The sequence below is a fragment of the Eptesicus fuscus genome, chromosome 22 (genome assembly GCF_027574615.1).
Source record: "Eptesicus fuscus isolate TK198812 chromosome 22, DD_ASM_mEF_20220401, whole genome shotgun sequence".
NCBI lineage: Eukaryota > Metazoa > Chordata > Mammalia > Chiroptera > Vespertilionidae > Eptesicus > Eptesicus fuscus.
The window spans coordinates 40,410,567-40,428,688 of NC_072494.1; the positions used below are offsets into that span (position 1 = coordinate 40,410,567).

Below are 18,122 nucleotides of genomic sequence, written 5' to 3' on the forward strand. Positions count from 1 at the left end.
TTCTTCAGACCCACCTGCAAGGCCTGGGCAAACCTGAAAATCCCTGAAGTTTTGGAAAGCAGCAGCCACCTGTCTGCCCAGCCCCAGGGGGTGCTGCCGGCAGGGCTGCCTCAAGGGCGACCCGGAGACCAGTGCTGAGACCGGAAGCCGCCCTGCTTCCCCTGCAGTTTGTGTTGGCAGAGCGCCAGCTGCTGAAGCGCTGCAGGAAGAGGCTGCACCTGCAGACAGGATGCCCTGGCCCCGCCCACAGGAGTTGCCTCACGGAGGAGTTTCCAGCAGGTCAGGTCACTTGCAAGGGCGAGTGTGCATTGGACACCAGCTGCCCGTGAGAGGGAAGAGAGCTGGAGGGCAGCATCGGCAGGAATGGATGAGAGCGGAGGAGGTGGAACAGGCCGCGCGGGGTGGGGAGGGAGTGGGCCTCCCTGTGCACACTCGCCTTGTCCACCCTTCCCACCCCCCACCCTGATTTCTCTGTCTCCGTCTCTCCTCTCTTTCCTTCCCAGTAGAAGCCTGCCATAAAACGAAGCCGGTGGAGAAAGGCTCAGAGTGACAGATTTTTAATTAGAACCCCCACTTTGTCTTAAAGAGAAAAAAAAAAAAAAGAGTTGTCTTAGCTCTCTAGCTCTGTGGGGCTGTAGCAAATGCCAAGGAGACTGCGTTTGGCCAGGATGAACTTGCCCTCTTGTCCTTGACCTACTGTCTCCCTCTGGGGGATACTCCTTCCCCTTCCCCATCAAACGTTAGCTCCCCAGCTCGCTCCTTTTCCCTTCCCTGCGTGTAAACTCTGACAGGCCCTGAGGGTCCTGCCTTCTCCGCCAAAGAGGAATCTCATTCTAAATCAGCCTCCCCTAGGCCTCCGAGGAACTCCCTGCTCACCCCCGCCCCCCGCCCTCGAACCCCGCATTGCCTATAGAGAACAGGATCTCAGCCCCATGGGAACCCGGTGCAGATGCCAGCTTCCCTGCCACTCTAGACCTTCCAGAATTGTGTCACCCACCTAAGTCACCCACCTAAGTGCATCACCACAAAGAGCCACCTGGTGAAGAGCAAGGCGGGCCTGCATTCACACTCCCAGCTGCCACCGTGCTAGCTGTGTGACCTGGGTCAAGTCGCCTGTCCTCTCTCCGTTGTAAAAATGGAGTGCTACATTGTTGCAAGGATCAAATGGGAGTTGTGGCAAAGTGCTAACTAAGCACAGTGCCTATTGCATAGCAAGAGCTATTAAGTAGCTAGCTTAATTGTAATGAACTGTTTCCATTTGACCTCATCCAACCTCGGGGCTGTTGCTATGACTTTGCCACCTTCCCACTCGGATGCCCTTAGATACCCTTAGGAGGTCCCCATCCTCTCAGCACCTTTCTCCTTGCTTTCCAACGTGCTTCGCGCCCGGTGACCTCCTCTGACTCTAGTAATGAATAACCTGAGCACACGGTGTTCCTTTGGACTGCGCTGGGCTGGGCTGGGCTGGGCTGGGCCTTTGTTCTGAGGCCCCTTCGGCGAAGGGTGCTGTAGCAGCGAGTTGAAAGTGGAAAGTTCGAGGTTCTCCGGAGGGCAGGGAGCCTCTGGCAGGTGGAGAGTGTGGCTGGGCGTGGGGAGCGGGGAGGAGGTGTGGACCACGGGAACCAGGCAAGTGGCTCAGTGCCTGCCTACGGAGATCGTTTTTCTCTGCAGAAAAGAGGATGGAGGAATTTGAAGCCTCGGGGGGGGCGGGAAAGAGAGAGCAATTTTTACATCTCTTTTCTGTGCAGGTGAGAGGGGAGGAATGGGTCTGGAGGACTGTGAGTGAATGGTTCTGCCCAGGACTGGTGAGGTGTGCGGGCTGGGCAGAGGGGAGCAGAGGGCAGGAAGAGCAGCGGGTTAGGGACCTCATCCAAGTGAGGAGGACAGGTTCAAACCCAGGAAACAGACTGAAATGGAGCTTCACAGGCCTGCAGAAGAGGGGGTGTGGCTTGGCAGGTGCATGAGGGAGATTCAGATCTAAAAATCAGACCCCACCCCCACCCCCACCCCAGCTTTTGGCTCTCTGAGCCCCTGGGCCAACAATGCAGACTGCCCCGCAGAGGCCTCCGAGGGCAAGCCACCATCGGGGCCACAGCCAGCTCATGCACCTGCTGCTTTAGTGCCGGGGGGCGGGGGGGGGGGTGCCCACAGGGGAGGGTGCCCAGCGGGGGAGGGTGCGGATTGCATGATGACTCATCCTGGCAGCAGAAAGTGTGCACGCTGAGGAAGAGGACTCCATGCTCCACGGCAGGTCTGTTCGCAGTGGCGAGCGGCCCGGATGCACAGCTCTGCAGTGGGGTGAGGGCTGGGAGTGGGGAGCACTGTGACATGGGGCCGACTGGTCACGCTGGTGGGATGTGGGTGGAGGCCTGGCAGGCTGGGTGGGAACCCCTCACCGGCCATCACAGGAGCCCCATATGGTGTCATTCGGTGCTTCCCCTTGGACCCTGTGTGTCTGATGGGAGACCAGGGACCCTGAATGGGGACAAGTAGAAAGGTCCCTTCGGTGTCAGCATTTAAGTCATCTGCCCCTTGCCTGTCACTGGGTCTGGGGTTGAGCTCTTGCTCTAGGTGAGGACGTGGTGTGGAAGTGTTAGAAGGAGGGGCTGTTTTAGAAGGCCCCTTGGGAAGGCGGACTGCGCCTGCCCTCAGTGGAAGTGACCTTGCCACCTTGGTCACCGGGCCCTGGCTGGCAGACTTCCAGAAGTTGCTTCCTGCTGACCTGGTCCCTAGCTTGTAAGTCGGGAAACTGGCGAGTCCAGAGAGCATCGTGTGAGTCCAGAGAGCATCGTGTGAGGCGGGAGAGGCTGGGATTCCTCTCCACCATCCGGGTCCTTTGCCAATTAGTTGTAAGGCGTGTGCAGGTGGAGGTGGCAGAGTAGCGGGGACACACAGCGATGCGCGGTCAGCGCAGGGATCCTGGGTGGGAAGGGCGGCGGGGCGAAGGGCTGGGGGGCCTGGCCACACTGTGAGAGCCTCCCAGCCTGCCTGCCCTCTCCTTCCCGAGGGCTAAGAGGTCCCATTTGCCTTTTCCCTGGAAAAAGGTCTGGTACCAACCAGCACATCCTCTCGGCCTCAGAAAGGGCAGTTCCTCTGGGGAATTCTCTCTAACAGATAACAAGGGGACCCTCTGAGAGGGTGGGCTCAGGGCCTCGGCCTCGGGCAGGTGCAGATGGGAATAGCGGGCACTTTACGATCCTTTTCTGGCGGGACCACTTGAGTTTGCCAGAGATCTGAGAAACGCCGGTGCTGTGGTCCGTCCTCGGAGTCTTTACCTTCGTCCTGCAGCCTCAGCTCAGGGCTCCCGGCAATGCAGGTCGCCGCGGCCAAGCCCACCGTGGCCAGCGCGGGCGCTAATGCCCGGGTGTCCTAGCTCATCTCCATCTCCCGGGACAGTCAGCCTCTAGGTGACTGTCGGGCTGTGCACACCCACCTGCCGGGGACATCCCGCTGCTGGAAGCTGAGCGGAAGCCTGGCTCCTTCCACCTGCGGCCCAGCCCTGCTGCTCACCTGGAGGGCGGGAGGCCCGGGGCGCAGCCCTCCATGGGCGACACAGCCCTCCTCCTGCTGGAATGTTCACCCTTCACATGGACGCAGTCCCTTCTCCAGCCCCCTGTGAGGTGGTCTCTCACCTTCCCCGTCATGCTCAGCTCCTCTCCTCGGCACTTTTCCATTTAGTTTTTGTAAATATATTTTTATTGATTTCAGAGAGGCAGGGAGAGAGGGAGAGAGGGAGAAACATCAGTGATGGAAGAGAACCATTGATCAGCTGCCTCCTCAACGCCCCACGCTGGGGATGGAGCCCGCAACCCGGGCCTGTGCCCCGATGGGGAACTGAACGGAGACCTCCTGGTTCATAGGTCGATGCTCAAGCAGGAGCCACGCCGGCGGCTCCAGTTTATTGACGTCCTTTTTAAAGCGAGGACCTGGCTCCGAGGCGGCAGAGTGGAGGGTGCCCTGGCCGCGGCACTGGCATCGCTAGTCCTCCCAGCACTGGCCTCGTGGTTTCCTGGAGCCCAGGCCTCCTTCCGGCCGAAGCCGGGTGAATGTTTCAGAAAAGGCTTTGCTCTTGGGGAGAAATAGGAAGCCCCCCGCCCCCTTCAGTCCAGCTCCAGGACAGGGACACACCTGACGCCCTCAGGGTGGGGCCCCGGGCTGCAAACACCGCCTGCGGCGGGGGCGGGGGGGGGGGGCGCTGCCGCCAGGGGCTGGTCTCCTCCTCCCACCCCCTCAGCCGCGATGCCCCATGTGCAGGGCAGCAGCTGGGCATGGCAGCCGGCGAGTCTTGGCAGGGCCTGCACCCCTCGCCAGCATCTGCAGCCCCTGCCGGCTGGTCTGGGCTTGCTCTGCCTTCAGTCTCAGTCGAGGCGGGGGTCAGGCCCACAGATCCCACCATCACCGGCCTCAGCACTGACCGCCCTCCACGTGGCTGGGACACGGAGGAGGGGCCGTGCCCTTCCCGGGGCTGCCGAGCTGTGGGGGGCACAGGACACTCAGATTGGCAGCACGGAACCTGCCCAGCTGTAACACATGCCGGCTTTTCCTCTTCCTGACGGACTTGACCTTTCCACGTCCTTCTAGAAACACTGCCTGTTAAGGAGCTAGTCCGTAGGAATCAAACCCAAGGGAGGAATGAAAAAGGCTGTTTTGCATTTATTTTACTTCGAGGAGGAGCTGGGAGGCAGGGAAATGCAAAAACAACAACAACAAAAAACAAAACAAAAAAACCACAACAACATTTGCTGACAATTCCAACCTAATTTCTGCCCCTGCATACGGCAAAGGGCGGCTGGGGCGCTCTCAGGAGCAAACCCTTCGGCGGACTGGCTGTGTGCGGGGTCTGCCTTTGCGGTACCTGCATCCCAGCTCGCTCACAGAGTAGCTTTTGTGTTAATAAAGGGAACACCCGCCTTTCATACCCACCATCTACGTGGCATCACCCCACAACCCCCAGGAGACCTGTGCCCTTGCCCAAATGTATGGATTGCAGGTAACCTGTGTCCGATCACATGGCATAACCCCCGCCAGGTCCTCAGCTTCTAAAGCTGTTGGGGTGCCTTCCCTCACAGCGGCATGGGGGACGGAGCCCCCGTAAGTGAGCAGAATGCCAGAAGACGGGCCTTCCCAACAGCTCCGGCTCCATTACACCTCCTGCCGCCCGCCGACGGGAATCCACACGGATGCGTGCTAACTGCATGACAGACACTCCAGGCAGGCGCGGTGCCAAGTATGTACTGTGGATGAACTTCTCCTGTTTTCTACGTCAGGGAGGTGGGTCTGGTGACGGTCACTTTTCCGTGTCAGTCGGCCTGGCTGAGTGATGCCAGGTGGCTGGTAAAACATGGCTGTGAGGGTGTATCTGGGAGAGACTGGGTTTGAAATGGTAGACGAGTTAACAGAGATGCACTCAGCTGGGCGTCCAGCTGCTGAGGCCTGGGTGGGACAGAAGGCGGAGGCAGGGCTACCTCTCAGCCTTGGCTCAGGCCCAGGTGTCTACCTCCCACCCTCGGCCATCAGGGCTCCTGGTTCTTGCAGACTCCCATTGGGGCTGCACCATCTGCCCTCGATTCTCATGCCTTCAGACTTGGCCTGAACGATATCACTTGACCTGCATGATATCACTGGCAGATGGCAGAGTAGGGGACTTCTCTGCCTCCACAGTTCCTATCATCTCTCTATATAAAAGGCTAATATGCTAAGTATCCAACCATCTGGGGAATGATGTCACATAGCAACGCCTGGCTTCCTCTCCCTAGCGACGACTAGCCTCCTTGCAATTTCTTCAGCCCAGGAACATGACTTGCTTTATAGCCAGGTGGAAACATTTTACACTTTAACCAAATGTCTGTGAAGCATTTTCCTGTGCCTCATCTCATTGATCCTCACAGAAGTCCTAGAGTAGGTAGATAGGAGACTCGGTGGAATCCTATTTTCTTTTCATTAGCTGGAAAATGGAGGTTTAGAAAGCTTAGAAACTTGACCCGACTGAAAAGAAGTAAGAAATGGTGGACCTTGAAAATGACTTCAGGTTTTCTCACTGTGCAGAATATAGTCAAACACTGCTGCAGTTAAATATTTTACCCTTTGTTCTCCCTGCGTGATCCACAATAATAGTATGCTTTGTGGATATTTACTGCTGTGTTGCTGACAATACCTGAAAGAGAAGTTGGGGTGCTTCACTGGGCTGGAAAAAGTTTAGATACATCAGAAAGCAGGTCTAATTAAGCAAGTTTATTCTATATATATAAAAGGCTAAGTTGATCTATACATATAAAGCTCTTGCTGGCACCAATTGCACATGTGTGTTTCCATCTGTCATTGTTGATTGTGAATTTGGTTGACCTATTATAGAGAAAGGGCGAATAGTGATATTAAAATATTTCTTCTTATTAATTTCCTTTCAATGTGCACAAATTCATGCACTGGGCCTCTAGTTAGATAGATAAGTGGGTAGATAGATAGACAGGTGATAGATGATAGATAGATGATAGATAATAGATAAACAGGAGATAAGTAGACAGGTGATAGAAAATAGATAGATGATAGATGATAAAAAGATCTGATAGATAATAGATTGATAGGTACATAGATCTCCTATTGGTTCTATTTCTCTGGAGAACCCTGACTGGTATAGTCCTATTATTATTATTACTAGAGGCCTGGTGCATGCACTGCGGGGGAGTCCCTCAGCCCAGCCTGCACCCTCTCAAAATCCAGGACCCCTCAATACCTGCGGGATCTGGCCTAAACCAGCAGTCGGACATCGCTCTTGCAATCTGGGACCACTGGCCCCTAACTGCTCACCTGCCTGATCGCCCCTAATCACCTCTGCCTACCTGACTGCCCCTAAGCACTCTGCCTGCCTGATTGCCCCTAACTGCCTCTGCCTGCCTGCCTGATTGTCCCTAACCACTCACTGGAGGGCGGCCACTGGGCGAGGGACCATGGTAGTTCTGGTCTCTCGTTGTTCTGGTCGTTCCGCCATTTCAGTCACTGGGCTTTTATTATATAGGACTAGTGGCCCGGTGCACGAAATTCATGCACATTAAAAGGGGGTCCCAGCCGAAACCGGTTTGGCTCAGTGGATAGAGCGTCAGCCTGTGGACTGAAAGGTCCCAGGTTCGATTCTGGTCAAGGCATGTACCTTGGTTGTGGGCACATCCCCCAGTAGGAGGTGTGCAGGAGGCAGCTGATCGATGTTTCTCTCTCATCAATGTTTCTAACTCTCTGTCCCTCTCCCTTCCTCTCTGTGAAAAATCAATAAAATATATATATATATATATATATATATATATATAAAAATAAAATAAATAAAAGGGGGACCCAGAGTCAAGTCCCTGCCCACCCACATGCACCTCAAAATTGCTTGAGACCCAGACCCAGCCACACCCCCCAATTGGGCTAGATCCAGACCCAGCCAGTCCCACCCTTGTCAAGCCCCACCGGGCAGGGGGCATAGCCTCAGGTCCCCTGACCTGGTGCCAGAATGGGGGGCACGGCCTGAGTTCCCCTGACCCAGCACTGGGGGTGCACCTTGAGGTCCTCCGTCAAGCCCCACTGGGTGGGGAGCACGGCCTGAGGTCCCCTGTCAAGCCCAGCCAGGCAGGGGGGCGCAGCCTCAGGTCCCCTGGCCCGGTGCTGGGGCAGGGGGTGCGGCCTGAGGTCCCCTGGCCTGGCATCAGGGCAGGGGCAAGGCCTGAGGTCCCCGTCAAGCCCCATGGGGGCGGGGGAGGGTGTAGCCTCAGGTCCCTGCTGATTGCTCCTTAAGGCTCCTTAAGGGAACTTGGCCTCAGCTGTGGGTGCAGCCATCTTTGTGATGGGGTGATGGTCAATTAGCATATTCCCTCTTTATTAGATAGGATTACTAGAGGCCCGGTGCACAAAATATGTGCACGGGGAAGAGGAGGTGAGAGTCCCTCAGCCTGGCCTGCACCCTCTTGCAATACAGGACCCCTCAGGGGATGAACTGGCAGTTGGACATCCCTCTCGAAATCTGGGACTACTGGCTCCTAACCACTTGCCTGCCTGCCTGCCTGCCTGATCGCTCCTAACCACCTCTACCTGCCTGATCGTCCCTAAGCACTCTACCTGCCTGCCTGATCCCCCTAACTGCCTCTGCCTGCCTGATTGCCCCTAACCACCTCTGCCTGCCTGTAACCACCTCTGCCTGCCTGATCACCCCTAACTGCTCACCTGCCTGCCTGATTGCCCCTAACCACTCATCTGCCTGCCTGATCACCCCTAAGTGCCTCTGCCTGCCTGATCATCTCTAACCACCTCTGCCCGCCTGATCACCCCTAACCACTCTGCCTGCCTGCCTGTAACCACCTCTGCCTGCCTGATCACCCCTAAGTGCCTCTGCCTCAGCCCCTGCTGCCATGGCTTCGTCTGGAAGGATGTCCGGAATGATATCCAGAAGGTTGTTCGGCTGTCCAGTCTAATTAGTATATTACACTCTTATTATTATAGATTATTATTATTATTATTATTGCTTTAGTCCTATTATTATATGCAAGGGGGCAGATGACAAAGTCCCGCGGCGGACAGCACTGACGAGAGAAATAGTGGGGATTGAGCAGAGGCACCCCTTTCAGAGGAGCTGAGCCTGAGCAGGGCTTTGATCTGTAGAGAACTGAGAGGACACTCTTCCGACCAGGACGATGAGGCGCAGGGAAACGCCTGCCCCGTCCGTGTCCATTCCCATCGCGACTCCGCTGGGCTGACCGGAGATGACCACATGAAGGTGGAGAGTACTGTTGTCTACACGTGAGGGGCCCTGGGAGAGGCTTCCCTGTGACCCTCCATTAAAAAGAAAACAAGACCCCGGCCGGCGTGGCTCAGTGCTTGAGTGTCGACCTATGAACCAGGAGGTCACGGTTCAATTCCCGGTCAGGGCACATGCCTGGGTTTTGGGCTCAATCCCCAATGTGGGGTGTGCAGGAGGCAGCTGATCAATGATTCTCTCTCACCATTGATGTTTCTATCGCTCTCTCCCTCTCCCTTCCTCTCTGAAATCAATAAAAATATATTAAAAAATAAAACGGTGAATTTAACACTAAATAAATTAAGAAAGAAAAGGAAAGAGGAAGGAAGGAAGGAGGGAGGGAGGGAGGGAGGGAGGGAGGGAGGGAGGGAGGAAGGAAGGGAGGAGGGAGGGAGGGAGGGACAATGTTATCCTTAGAGCTGGGGCTTGGCTGTGAGCTAGAGAACCCCACAATACAATGGCATCAACAGTGTGGGTTCCTCCCTCTCACTCAGTCCCGGAAGGTGGTCCCGGAGGAGGATGCTGGCTTTGTTCACTGCGTCCTCAGGGGCCAGGCCCCTTCCAGCTCACCCTTGACCAGCCCTCCCATAGCCCCTGCTCCCCTGGCCCCAGTGGTGCGTGGGCGGTCGTCACAGCCAGGCCTGAAGGCCGGAGCAGACAAAGGGCAGACGTGCCAGCCTGTGATGGAGACACCGCCCAGGTCCGTCTGCTGGGCTCACTGGTCAGAACGCGGCCCCGGGGCAGCGCCTGGCTGCAGGGGAGCTGAGGCGCACAGTCTCTTTGGGCAGCTTGTGCAGGGGAAAATCGGAGGGTCTGTCCGTCTCTGCCACAGCAATCCGGGGAACTGACACATGGATTTGCGAGTTAGTGTCATCCAGGCCCTTTTCAAATGACAGAGCCCAGAGGGTTGCCATCATCTGACATTTGTCCAACAAGAGCATCAACCTCTTCCCTTTGTGGAGACAATGAGGAGCCATTGGAAGGTAATTCATTAGATGAGTAATTCATTAGGAGAGTAATTCATTAGGTGTGTCCAGGCCACGGGCCAGAGGAGGCTCTGGAAAGAGCAGGGCCAGAGCTGGACAGGGTCTCAGAGGGCGGCCGGGAAACAGACGCAGGTGCTCCAGGCACAGTCTGCGGCTCTGCCCCACGGGCAGGGCTGGGCTGCTCACATTCCCGCAGCCGCCACGGGTTCAGAACCACCAGCCTCCCTGGGGCTGGGGAGATGTGACAGCTGCCGCCTAATCTTAGTGCGCACAGGGCACTTAGCACCCGGGGCAGCTGGCCTGCGGGGTGGTGGCACGGGTGTGAGGTACCCACCCAGCCGGCAGCTGCCTGGTCAGTTGCAGCATGGTAACTGACAATGGGTTTTATTTATTTATTTATTTATGTTTAAATATATATTTTTATTGACTTCAGAGAGGAATGGAGAAGGAGAGAGAGAGAGAGAGAGAGAGAGAGAGAGAGAGAGAGAGAGAGGAGCATCAGTGATGAGAGAGAATGATTGATTGGCTGCCTCCTGCACGACCCACACTGGGGATCGAGCCCACAGCCCTGACTGGGAATTGAACTATGACCTCCTGGTTCATGGGTTGATGTTCAACCACTGAGCCATGCCAGCCAGGCTATTTATTTATTTTTTAACCTTTTGCACTCGGATGTCGAGTGTGACTCGACACAGTTAGCATTAGAATAAAGGAATCGAGAAAAAAGCAAGCGAGTGCAAAGGATTAATACATTTTTATTTTGTGTTTTTTTTTTTTGGTTAATACTCACCTGAGAACATTTTTCCATTGATTTTTAGAGAGTGGAAGGGAGGGGGAGAGACAAAGAGAGAGAGAAGCTTCGATGTGATAGAGACACATAAACTGGTTGCCTCTCACACATGTCCCCACCAGGGCCAGGGATCCAGCCTGCAACTGAGGTACGTGCCCTTGACCAGAATCGAACCTGGGACCCTTCAGTCCACGGGCCAGCACTCTATCCACTGAGCCAGCTCCCATTCAGTTGTAAATTAAGCTCCTGGAGAACAGGGACCTTGTCTGACCTGCACTCCACAGTTCCCAGCACAGGGCCTGGGACTCAGTGGTTTGAAGAATTACCGATTGAATAAATGACTAAAGGAAGGATCTCCAGTTTTAACCAGGTCCCTCATGGATTCAAGAATAGATGACTTGACTCCAAGGGAGCTCTGATTTACAAAAGGAGAAGATGGTGTAAACTGGTTCATCAGTGACAAAGACGTTGAGGCCCAGATATATAATAACAGATCATCTGGAAGAGGGACCCACCAATACCATACAGCAAACAAAGTCGTCACCTGTAGAAATTGTGACAAATGTGGCCATATGTCAAAAAATTGCCCCTTACCACAAAAAGTCCGTGCCTGCTCCCTCTGCTCCGAGAGAGGCCACCTCCAGTATGCCCGTGCCGCCCGCTTTGGCTTGGCTGTTCTTGGCCTTTGTCTTCTACGCACAGGTGTCATGGCAGACCTTCCTGGAGAACACAGTGTGACCGGTGTGATATGCTAGGCCGCTATGCTGATGCTTGCCCGGAAACCTGACGGCAGTATCACCTAACGACTCAACCTGGACCCCCCAAAGAGCCGAAGACCCCTCTGGGCAATCAGCCTCGATGTACTGCTACAGCTGTGGTCAAGAAGGCCCTTATGGACATGAGTGGACAGAACGGAGAATGTTTCACCAGACCTCTCCAACATCTCCATTCATCTACTACTAGGATGACAAACATGAAACTCGGGAGCAAGAATACAAAATAAAATGAAAAGTAAGAGAACTCCAGAAAAATGGGGATTTTCCAAGGCAGTTCAAGAGGCCGCATATGAAAGCAGCGAATCAGAGGTCCCACCATGACACGAAGAAGAGGCCGGCCTCAAGGAGAAACAGCAGGTGGCCTCAAGAAGAGAAAGAAACCCCAAAAGAAGCAACAGGCAGGAACCAGGGAGAGCGTGGAAGCACAGGAAGGCCCACAGGTGTCGTGACGTGGACGAGGACTTTCCCAGAGGCCCCAGAACCCACTCTTCCCTCGGCACCTGCAACACCCAGAGCCTCGCAGTCCTTTCACCACTCCCTCCAGCACAGGCCCGAGAAGACAAGCTGTGGGAGGGGGCCACGGGCGGCTGAGGAGCGGAGCGCTGCGTGGAGAGGAGGGCAGGATAACTCTTCTCAGTAAGCAGAGGAAAAAGGGTCTAGGCTGTGAGACAGCTGCCGACTTGGCTTTCCAGCGTTGGTCTGCGCTTCGAGTCTACAGCATTCTGCCAATCTTCTTACTCATTAAAGTGAGTTTTGTTTTGTTGTTTTGTTTAATCTCCGCCACACCCAGAGCTGCTGAATGAAGACCTAGAGATCTGTTCTCTGTGTCCAGCAGGTTCCTAGGAGGAAAACAAAGATCAACTCAGACTTCCCCTGTTCCAGCGGGCCATTTGTACTCAGAATCCTACAGGTAGGAAGAATTCATCTTTTCAAGAGAGTTTTTTAAAAATACGTTGAAAAAGTTAAAGCTCATCCAATGTAATTCATCTGCAGTGTGCCTATGTAAATTAAACCCTTGCCGGAAGAGAAATTATTACGGAAAAAATTCGTTGATCATTTTCATCATCACCCTCTCTTCCACATCGGAAGGATGATAGTTACAAACCTAAGCTTCACTTGCTGCTGAAGCTGGGCCAGAACCTTCCTTTGGTCGGAGCATCAGGGCCGCACCGCGAAGGCGTCCCCGTCGAAGCCCTGAAGGAGCAGGGAGTGAGGAGCAAGGAGTCCACCCAGCATCCATGTCACAGGACAGGTTTCCCGAAACAAGTGGAAAAGAGTCACAGAGATGTCGATGTCATCACAGTGAAATACTTCCTGCCGTTTTACAGCCACACTTCAAGAACGCCGTCACTCAGCTATACAGAGATGAGTATTGCCCAACTGAAAAAAATTGTTTTGTTTTTATGGTGTTTTTTTCTAAAACTGCAAAGCGATACAGAAATGTTTGTACCTGTGAGCCTTTTGTACCTATCAAAGCCTAATGTTAGAGCTGGAAAAATAAAATGTCTGAAACAGAAAAAAAATTAAAAAGAATAGATGCCTGGCACTAGGCAAACAGCATCCACCAGAGAGGTGAGAGGAAGACGCTTACCAACAAGCACCCTCCAGGCAGAGGGCTCTCAGGAGCCTAAGCCGAGTGATTGATGTGCGTTCAGCTGCGGACTCACCTACCCGGCCCCAGGCGTGGTCTGTGGGCTGCAAGTCCTGCCCGAACCGCCCACTCAGGCCATTATAGACCAAACTAGTGGCCTGGTGCACGAAATTCGTGCACATTAATAGGGGATTAATTAGAGGAAATATTTTAATATTGCTATTTGCCCTTTCTCTATAATAAAAGTGTCAGAGATGAAAGAACATTAATAAAATGTATATGAAAAATCTTCCTCCTGTCAGAGTCTGGGGCGTGCCATGGGACCCAGAGTCAAGTCCCCGCCCACCAGCGGTGCCTCAAAATCGTGTGAGACCCAGACCCAGCCGGCCCCACCCCCATTGGGCGAGATCCAGACCTGGCTGGCCCCACCCCCGTCAAGCCCTGCCTGGTGGGGGTCACAGTCTCAGGTCCCCCATCAAGCCCCACAGGGCGGGGGGCACAGCCTCAGGTCCCTGCTGATTGCTCCTTAAGGCTCCTTACAGGAACTCAGCCTCGGCTGTGGGTTCAGCCATATTGTGTTATAGAAACCCACCTCCACTGTGGGCGCCGCCATCTTTGTGATGGCGTGATGGTCAATTTGCATATTCCCTCTTTATTAGATAGGATGTGTGTGTCCCCCCAAACTCATTTACTGAAGTCCTACCCCCCAACACGATGCTGTCAGGAGGTGGGACCTTCGGAGGAAATTAGGTGCAGATGAGGTCGTGAGGGTGGGGCCCCGTGGAGGGATAGTGCCCTTCTAGGGGACACCCGAGCCTCTGTCTCTGCACCCCGAATGCGGCAGGACTGTCTGCGGCCAGGAGGAGGGCCTCGCCAATCCCCCGCCATGCTGGCGCCTGGTCTTGAACTTGCAGACTCCAGGACGGAGAAATAGTGTCTGTTATGGAAGCCTGTGGTACTGTCACCGCAGCTCGAGCTGATTGAGACCGTGGGCCAGGGTGGCCCTGCCCCAGGGGGCTCCCTCTGTGGGCTGCCCCCATCCTTGATCAGTGAGGACGAAAACCAAGACGCTGCAACGGAGACCTCAAGATAAAGTGACTCAAGCCCTGGCCGGTTTGGCTCAGTGGATAGAGCGTTGGCCTACGGACCAAAGGGTCCTGAGTTCGATTCCGGTCAAGGACACGGACCTCAGTTGCAGGCTCCTCCCCGGCCCGGACCCTGATCAGGGCTCATGCAGGAGGCAGCCAATCGATGCGTTTCCCTCACATCGATGTTTCCCTCTGTCTTTCCCTCCCTCTCCCACTCTCCCTAAAAATCAATGGGAAAATATCCTCGGGTGAGGATTAATAGCAAAAACAAAAAAGATAAAGTGACTCAAAAAGAGCCGCTCGCTTTCCTTCAGGACAGGCCAGAGGCGAGCCGAGCGCAGGTTCTCTGAACCTGTGCGTCCCCCCGGGGCCGTCCCGGCCTGGCTAAGGCTGGTCCACAGCACACCTCCAACCCGTCTCACTGCAAGGAGGAGATCCAGGACAAGTGGCTTTGATTTGAAGATGATGCCACATTTACACATCTCGCTTCCATTTATACCCCGTTACTCACACAGTCACCCCAGCGGCGAGGCGGCTGGGACCACGGCAGCTGTGCCCCCGGGAAGCACAGGGTCTGTCACAGGAAGAAGGTCCTGAGACGAACCCTGGGAGACAGAGGGCACCTCTGCCAGACCTGACGCAGCTGCCCTTCCTCCGCCTGCGCGTGGGCCCAGCCCTAACCTTGGGTGCCTGTGAGACGTCTGTGTCTTTATTTATTTATTTTTATTTGAGAGAGAGAGAGAGAGAGAGAGAGAGAGAGAGAGAGAGAATGAGGGAGAGAGAGAAACATCGATCTGTTGCCTCCAGCACACACCCCGACGGGGGCCAGGGATTGAACCTGCAACCGAGGTACATGCACTTGATAGGGACTCGAACCTGTGACCCTTGGGTCTGAGGGCTGACACTCTAACCACTGAGCCAAACCAGCCAGGACTGAACCCGCCGCCTTTTGCTGCCAGGATGACACTCCAAGCAGCTGAGCCACACGGGCCAGTAACCCCCTTTCCTTGAATTAGCGAGTGGAAACTTCTCTGGTACCAGATGCTGCAGATTCGAACAACGTACCTCCAATCCCTCAGACCTCAGTGAAGGTTGCAATACACCTGATGTCACTGGGGGGCTCAGAGCCAGCCCTGAACACAAACCCCGAGAGGACAGGTCTGGCCCCCAGGATGGCGGTGGTGGGTGGGGTGTGGTGAGGGGAGAACACGCCTGTGAGCCGACCTGGGCACAGTCACCTCCACCGAGAGCCGAGCCAGGCCCCTGGGTGCCTGACCGTGACTTTGGCAGCCTTCATTCTCTCCCGTATTTTTGCCCGTGGGAGCCCTGCCTTACCTTCCCACATCCGTGCGTTCCCTCCTGGGACCCTCCTGGGGGGGGGAGGGAGGAAGGCAGGGTGGGGGACGCCTGGGGCTCTCCTGGGGGGGGTGCGGGGTGCGGGGACTCCTGGGGCTCTCCTGGGGGGGTGCGGGGTGAGGGATGCCTGGGGCTCTGGGGGGGAGGGGGGAGGAGGGGTGCGGGGACTCCTGGGACTCTGGAGGGGAGGATGGAGGTGGGGTGCGGGGACTCCTGGGGCTCTCGGGGGGAGGAGGAAGGTGGGGTGCGGGGACTCCTGGGGCTCTGTGGGGGAGGGGGGAGGTGGGGTGCGGGGTGAGGGATGCCTGGGACTCTGGGGGGGAGGATGGAGGTGGGGTGCGGGGACTCCTGGGGCTCCGGCCTTATAGTGACATGTGAGTCTTTAGTAACGGGCCCATTTCAGGCCGGGGGGCATCAGTCTCGGTTTATCGGGGCTCTTGTTGCTCTGCAAATGGCACCCAGCCAGGTCCTTGGTGCACGTTGCTGCAGCATCCCTCCGACCTCTTCAGAGGACACCGTCTGTAAAAAATGAGCCCTCTTCCTCCCTGTGGGGTTACTCTGTCCTGTAGGATGGCTGGCGGGGCCGCCTACCAACACCCCGGAAGTGCTGGGTCAGCTCAGGGCCGCAGGTGCAGGGCAGGGGGGGCGGGGGGAGCAGGCGCGCCCTGGCCTCGCCTCCCCAACCTGGCTCCCTTGCCCTGTGTGACCCCAAGTGCAACCAGGTCTGCGGGGCGCGGCGCCCAGTGAGGGCTCTGATCAGCTGAGGGACCCCAGAAAGCCTTGTGGGAGCTGGCACATTCGACGCTGAAAACAGAGTCAGTGTTTAGACTTAACCCGCTCAGCACTGTCCCGGGGGCGCCATCCTGGGTTCCTGGCGCGCTCTGCGGGCGTTTGCCCTTCCCCGGGCGTGGTTTTCCGTGAAACAGCGCATTCTGTCACGGCAGGCTTCTCAGAAGGAAGGGAAAGAAGAGGAGGGGCAGGTGTGGGCGACGTGGGCTGAGTGGCCAGGACCTGCTGGGCCAGGCCTGGAGTTGAGCACTGGCCAGTGCTGCCCAGTGGTTAGAGTGTCAGCCGCACACCCAAGGGTCTTTGGTTCAATTCCTGGTCAAGGGCTCATAGGTGGGTTGCAGGTTCGATCCCAGGCATCCAATCTATGTGTCTCTCTCACATCGATGTCTCTCTCTCTCTCTCTCTCTCTCTCTCTCAATTCCTCCCTTTCCTCCCCCCCCCCCCCCACCATCCCTTCCACTCTCTAAAAGTCAATGGCAAAAATATCCTCGGGCGAGGACCAACAACAACAAAGACAATACTCTCAGTGTTTGGACGGCTCCGTAAAAATCTAGGCGCGAGAGCAGGTGCGAGCCCAGCAGACAGGAAGGCGTAGGTAGGAAGACGGAAGCGGGTTCTAAGGGCGCTCCACGCGGAGCGGCTTCGTTTCGCTGCCGCACAGATTTAAGCTTCTTACCGGTGAGCCCCGTGTCCGCGCCAAGGACTCCTGAGATGCTAGAGCCCAGAGGGCTTGAGCATCATCTAGTCCAGCCTCATTTTTGGCTGAAGACAGTCTTCTGTTTCCCTGACATGCCCGGCGCCTTCTTGGTATGCAGTAGGGGCTCATTAAGTAGCGATTGAATAGATCGTGCACGTCCTTTCTGTGGTTTGTCATTGGACCTCACCCGGCACCCCTGAGTGAGGGAACGGGAGCCCGCCGGGCCGGGAAATGCATCCCGCGCATCGTTAGGCAGCCGTGGGGTCCGGCTGTGTTTGTGAGCGTTTCTCCGGGAGTGACCTTCCCTGCGGCCCCGTCTGGCTCAGAACATGAACTCCGTGCATCCGAGCGCTTTGTGGACAGCATTCTGGTCCCCACGGTTGTCTTAGGCTCAGAGGGACGACACAAACCGCGTCTGAGCAACACCGTGGACCTGTGCCCTCGGTGTGAGCTCCCCCCCCCCCCCCCCCCCCCCCCCCCCCGGCTGGGACCCAGAGGCAAGTTCGCCGCCGCCCCTCCCTCTTGAAATCGTTTCACCAGCGGCCTCGCATTTTCCTGTTGCCCAGCATCCTGCCAACCACAGAGCCTGCGCCCTCTCGCCCCTCGCCCACCTCTTCCCCAGGCGGGGCACTCACGCCCACGTGTGGTGGGATCGAACCCCTGCCAGACCTGGAGGATAAACTGGCAGGTGCGTTATTCCAAACAGGCTGCTTCCTGTGCCCAGGCCCCGCTGCTGGGACGGAACGACGCGTTAATCCCACACGTGGAGCCCGGGGGTCGGGGGGGGGGGGGGGGGCGGTGCTTGCCTCACCATCGCCCGAGCCTGGGGATTGCCCCTCTGATCTCACAGCGGGTGCACTGAGGACGGGGTGCATGAGGGCTCCCCCGTGGAATCCTGACCGTGACGCCAACGCCCCTCCCATCTCCTGCCTGGGGAACCCCCTGAGATCCAGCATGGCCCGAAAGGATGGGACTTGGCCCACCGCTCTCACCCTCCCTTCCCCGCGCCTCTCACGGCTGTTGGGCTGACAAGCAGGATACTTATTCTAGCTCCCAGCTTTCCGTTACCCAGCTAGAGCCCAGGACCACCCAGGAAGCTGGGAATGAAGGGGCATCATCAGCCTGGGGGCTATGAGCAGGGGAGGGGGTGGGGTGAGCAGACTGGCCACCAGGGACCGCTGTGCTGGGGACACTGTGTCCCAGCCACACGTTGTCACAGGAATGGCTGCCACAGGGTCATTCCCCCCACAAACCTCTGTCCAGCATCTGCTGTGCACCAGGCGCC

General features: G+C 56.4%; 1 pseudogene; it reads left to right on the forward strand.

The window, feature by feature from the left end:
- The first annotated feature begins 5,073 nt into the window (after nucleotides 1-5,073).
- LOC103296572 (zinc finger CCHC domain-containing protein 7-like) lies at nucleotides 5,074-11,956 on the forward strand (annotated as a pseudogene).
- The last annotated feature ends 6,166 nt before the right edge of the window (nucleotides 11,957-18,122 follow it).